Source organism: Schistocerca piceifrons, unplaced genomic scaffold (assembly GCF_021461385.2).
Source record: "Schistocerca piceifrons isolate TAMUIC-IGC-003096 unplaced genomic scaffold, iqSchPice1.1 HiC_scaffold_2412, whole genome shotgun sequence".
In the NCBI taxonomy this organism is placed as follows: Eukaryota; Metazoa; Arthropoda; class Insecta; order Orthoptera; family Acrididae; genus Schistocerca; species Schistocerca piceifrons.
The window spans coordinates 1,115,086-1,119,790 of NW_025728352.1; positions in this window are offsets into that span (position 1 = coordinate 1,115,086).

Consider the following 4,705-nt stretch of genomic DNA (forward strand, 5'->3'; position numbering starts at 1 on the left):
TAGTTATCGATTCAGATGCTTCACTTCAGGTTTACTGGATCCCTCCGACCATCTTATTGACGATGAAACGCAGAAATTGAATCGGAATTAAATAGAAAAGGACAATGCCGACTTAAGTACAAGAAGACTGACTCTTCTTACTGACTATGTTGTGAACCTTTCCTGTGACACTAGTTACAGATTCCGATGCTTCACTCGAGGTTTAGTGTACCCCTTGAACCTTCTTATTGACGATGAAACACAGAAATTGCATCTGAATTAAATGGAAAATGCACAATGCCGACTTAAGTACAAAAGGATTGACTCTTCTTACTGTCTATGCTTTGAACCATTCCTGTGACACTAGTTATAGATTCCGATGCTTCACTTCAGGTTTACTGTATCCCTTGGACCCTCTTATTGACGATGAAACACAGAATTTGCTTTGGAATTTAATACAAAAGTCACAATGCCGACTCAAGTACAAGAAGACCGACTCTTCTTACTGTCTATGATTTGAACCATTCCTGTGAAACTAGTTATAGATTCCGATGCTTCACTTCAGGTTTACTGTAACCCTTGAACCGTCTTATTGACGATGAAACACAGAAATTGCATCGGAATTAAATACAAAAGGCACAATGCCGACTTAAGTACAAGAAGACTGTATCTTCTTACTGTCTATGTTTTGAACCATTCCTGTGACACTAGGTATAGATTCCGATGCTTCACTCTAGGTTTACTGTATCACTTGGACCTTCTTATTGACGATGAAACACAGAAATTGCATCGGAATTAAATAGAAAAGGCTCATTGCCGACTTAAGTACATGAAGACTGACTCTTCATACTGACTATGATTTGAACCATTCCTGTGACACTAGTTATAGATTCCGATGCTTCACTTCAGGTTTACTGTATCCCTTGGACCTTCTTATTGACGATGAAACCCAGAAATTGCATCGGAATTTAATACAAAAGTCACAATGCCGACTCAAGTACAGGAAGACTGACTCTTCTTACTGTCTATGTTTTGAACCACTCCTGGGACACTAGTTTTAGATTCCGATGCTACACTTCACGTTTACCGTATCCCTCTGACATCCTTATTTACGATGAAACACAGAAATTGCATCGGAATTAAATACAAAAGGCACAATGCTGACATAAGTACAAGAAGACTGACTCTTCCTACTGTCTAAGTTTTGCACCGTTCCTGTGACACTAGTAATAGATTCCAATGCTTCACTTCAGGTTTACTGTATCCCTTGGACCGTCTTATTGACGATGAAACACAGAAATTGCATCGGAATTAAATACAAAAGGCACAATGCCGACTTAGGTACATGAAGACTGACTCTTCTGACTGTCTATGTTTTGAACCATTCCTGTGACACTAGTTATAGATTCCGATGCTACACTCCAGGTTTACTGTATCCCTTGGACCTTCTTATTGACGATGAAAAACAGAAATGGCATCGGAAGAAAATACAAAAGGAACAGTGCCGACTTAAGTACAAGAAGACTGACTCTTCTTACTGACTATGTTTTGAACCATTCCTGAGACACTAGTTTTAGATTCCGATGCTTCACTTTAGGTTTACTGTATCCCTCTGACCATCTTATTGACGATGAAGCACAGAAATTACATCGGAATTAAATAGAAAACGACAATGCCGACTTAAGTACAAGAAGACTGACTCTTCTTACTGACTATGTTGTGAACCATTCCTGTGACACTGGTTATATATTCCGATGCTTCACTCCAGGTTTAGTGTACCACTTGGACCTTCTTATTGACGATGAAACACAGAAATTGCATCGAAATTAAATACAAAAGGCACAATGCCGACTTAAGTACAAGAAGACAGTATCTTCTTACTGTCTATGTTTTGAACCATTCCTGTGACACTAGTTATAGATTCCGATGCTTCACTTCAGGTTTACTGATACCTTGGACTCTCCTATTGACGTTGAAACACAGAAATTGCACCGGAATTAAATACAAAAGTAACAATGCCGACTTAAGTACAAGATGACTGACTCTTCTTACTCTCTATGTTTTGAACCATTACATTGACACTAGTTTTAGATTCCAATGCCACACAAAAGGTTTACTGTATCTTTTGGACCTTCTTATTGACGAAGAAACACTAAAATTGCATCGGAATTAAATACAAAAGGCACAATGCCGACTTAAGGACAAGAAGACTGACTCTTCTTACTGACTATGCTTTGAACCATTCCTGCGACACTAGTTATAGATTCCGATGATTCACTTCAGGTTTACTGTATCATTTGGACCTTCTTATTGACGATGACACACAGAAATTACATCGGAATTAAATACAAAAGGCACAATGCCGACTTAAGTAAAAAAAGACTGACTCTTGTTACTGACTATGTTTTGCACCATTCCTGTGACACTAGTTATAGATTCCGATGCTTCACTTCACATTTACTGTATTCCTTGGACCTTCTTTCTGACGATGAAATACAGAAATTGCATCGGAATTAAATACAAAAGGCACAATGCCGACTTAAGTACAAGAAACTGACTCTTCTTACTGTCTAAGTTTTGAACCATTCCTGTGACACTAGTTATAGATTCCGATGCTTGACGTCAGGTTTACTGTATCTCTAGGACCTTCTAATTGACGATGAAACACGGAAATTGCATCGGAATTTAATACAAAAGGCACAATGCCGACTTAAGTACAAGAAGACTGACTCTTCTTCCTGTCTATGTTTAGAACCATTCCTGTGACAGTAGTTATAGATTCCGATGCTTCACTTCAGGTTTACTGAATCCCTCTGACCTTCTTATTCACGATGAAACACAGAAATTGCATCGGAATTAAATACAAAAGTAACAATGCCGACTTAAGTACAAGATGACTGACTCTTCTTACTCTCTATGTTTTGAACCATTACATTGACACTAGTTATAGATTCCGATGCTACACTCCAGGTTTACTGTATCCCTCTGACCTTCATATTGATGATGAAACACAGAAATTGCATCGGAATTAAATACAAAATGCACAATGCCGACTTAAGTACAAGAAAACTAACTCTTCTAACTGACTATGCTATGAACCATTTCTGTGGCACTAGTTATAGATTCCGATGCTTCACTTCAGGGTTACAGAATCCCTCTGACATTCTTATTCACGATGAAACACAGAAATTGCATCGGAATTAAATACAAAAGGCACAATGCCGACTTAAGGACAAGTGGACTGACTCTTCTTACTGACTATGTTTGAACCATTCCTGTGACACTAGGTATAGATTCCGATGCTTCACTTCAGGTTTACTGTATCCCTCTGACCTTCGTATTGACGATGAGACACAGAAATTGCACCGGAATTAAATACAAAAGGCACAATGCTGACTTAAGTACATGAAGACCGACTCTTCTTAGTGACTATGCTTTGAACCATTCCTGTGACAGTAGTAATAGATTCCGATGCTTCACTTCAGGTTTACTGTATCACTTGGACCATCTTATTGACGATGAAACATAGAAATTGCATCGGAATTAAATACAAAAGGCACAATGCCGACTTAGGTACACGAAGACTGACTCTTCTTACTGTCTGTGTTTTGAACCATTCGTGTGACACTAGTTATAGATTCCGATGCTACACCCCAGGTTTACTGTATCCCTGTGACCATCTTATTGACGATGAAACACAGAAATTGCATCGGAATTAAATTGTAAAGGCACAATGCCGGCTTAAGTACAAGAAGACTGACTCTTCTTACTGACTATGTTGTGAACCATTCCTGTGACACTAGTTATAGATTCCGATGCTTCACTCCAGGTTTAGTGGACCCTGGGACCTTCTTATTGACGATGAAACACAGAAATTGCATCGGAATTAAATAGAAAAGGCACAATGCCGACTTAAGTACAAGAAGACTGACTCTTCCTACTGTCTATGATTTGAACCATTCCTGTGAAACTAGTAATAGATTCCGATGCTTCACACCAAGTTAACTGTATCCCTCGGACCATCTTATTGACGATGAAACACCGACATTGCATCGGAATTAAATAGAAAAGGCACAATGCCGACTTAAGTACAAGGAGACTGACTCTTCTTATTGACTATGTTTTGAACCATTCCTGTGACACTAGTTATAGATCCCGATGCTTCACTTCAGGTTTACTGTATCCCTTGGACCTTCTTATTGACGATGAAACAAAGAAATTGCATCGGAACAGAATACAAAAGGCACAATGCTGACTTAAGTACATGAAAACTGACTCTTCTTACTGACTATGATTTGAACCATTCCTGTGACACTAGTTATAGATTCCGAAGCTTTACTTCAGGTTTACTGTATCCCTTGGACTTTCTTTTAGACGATGAAACACAGAAATTGCATCGGAATTAAATACAAAAGGCAAAGGGCGACTTAAGTACAAGAAGACTGACTCTTCCTTCTGTCTATGTTTTGAACCATTCCTGTGACACTAGTTTTAGTTTCCGATGCTCACTTCAGGTTTACTGTATCCCTCTGACCTTCTTAATGACGATGAAACACAGAAATTGCATCGGAATTAAATACAAAAGGCAAAATGCCGACTTAAGTACAAGAAGACTGACTCTTCCTACTGTCTATGTTTTGAACCATTCCTGTGTCACTAGTTATAGATTCAGATGCTTAACTTCACGTTTACTGAATCCCTTGGACCTTCTTATTGACGATGAAGC